Source organism: Crinia signifera, chromosome 7 (genome assembly GCF_055691185.1).
Source record: "Crinia signifera chromosome 7, ASM5569118v1, whole genome shotgun sequence".
NCBI lineage: Eukaryota > Metazoa > Chordata > Amphibia > Anura > Myobatrachidae > Crinia > Crinia signifera.
Window position 1 is genome coordinate 167,994,907 of NC_139223.1, and position 1,652 is coordinate 167,996,558.

The following is a 1,652-nucleotide window of genomic DNA, read 5'->3' on the forward strand; positions in this document are numbered from 1 at the left end:
CACTGCTGTTACTGATTGTACACATGTAATAAACCAGCCCCGGGGCGTAACCTACAGTATACCGGCTGTACCTTACCTACAGTATACCCGCTGTACCTTACCTACAGTATACCCACTGTATGTTACCTACAGTATACCCACTGTACCTAACCTACATTATACCCACTGTACCTTACCTATAGTATACCTGCTGTACCTTACCTACAGTATACCCGCTGTATGTTACCTACAGTATACCCACTGTACATTACCTACAGTATACCCGCTGTACATTACCTACAGTACACCTGCTGTACCTTACCTACAGTACACCTGCTGTACCTTACCTACAGTATACCCGCTGTACCTTACCTACAGTATACCCGCTGTACCTTATCTACAGTATACCCGCTGTACCTTACCTAAAGTATACCCACTGTTACTGATTGTACACATGTAATAAACCAGCCCCGGGGAGTTACCTACAGTATACCCGCTGTGCCTTACCTACAGTATACCCGCTGTTACTGATTGTACACGTGCAATAAAACCAGCCCCGGGGCCGTGTGGGCAGAGATAACCAACAATAACAAAAAACCTAATAACAGAATTTTACTAGGGGTATGCTATAGACCAGTGGTTCCCAAACTGTGCGCCTAGGCTCCCTGGGGTGCCTCGAGACACTTGCAGGGGTGCCTCGGGTTGGTCGTCCAGGACCAATTCAAATTATTTATGATCAATTATTTCTGGAAAAAAACAGTGCTGGTGGCTGCCAATCATGAAATCTGTACAATCAGAACCAAATCCTGCCCTTTACCACATTACTGAACCTAAGAAGCACATCTAAACACAATCTACTTAATTTGATATATTTTTTGGGGGGCCTAGGGGTGCCGTGGACAAATTTTGATACTCTAGGGTGCCCTGATTAGAAAAAGATTGGGAACCCCTGCTATAGACCACCGAACATAAACAAAGGGGACGAGTCTCTTCTTTTAACCAAATCAAACAATCATCAGATCAGGGTCAAGTATTAATTATGGGTGATTTTAATTTACCTGATATTGATTGGAAAGACGAAACATGTAAATCAGCAAGAAGCAGTGGGTGCCTAAGCTTACTTATAGACCAGTTTATCACACAAATGGTAGAAGCTCCAACTGGTAATAAGGCAATATTGGATTTGTTATTAACAAATAATATAGAATTAGTTTCAAACACAAAAGTAATTGAACATCTAGGGAACAGTGACCACAATATGGTTTCACTGGAAATCAACTTCAGTAAATTACATCATAAAAGATCGGCAAAAATACTAAACTTCAGAAAAGCTAACTTCGAATTATTCAGAGAAGCCCTAAAAAGAATTGTGTGGGAAACAGTTTTTGATGGGAAAAATGCTGAGGAAATGTGGGATACTCTAAAAAAGGTACTCGAATCATTAACTATTAAATACATTCCTAAAGTAAATAAGGGTAAATTCAATAAAAAAAAGCCACCATGGTTGGACAAAAAAATCAACAATCAACAATAAAACAAGAGCATTTAAATTCTATAAAAATAACTTAAATGAGGAGGCGTTCACCAAAAACAAAGAATCAAACAAAATTTGGGGCAATCAAAGTAGCTAAAAGGGATTATGAAGAGAGCATAGCCACTGAGAGCAAAACTAA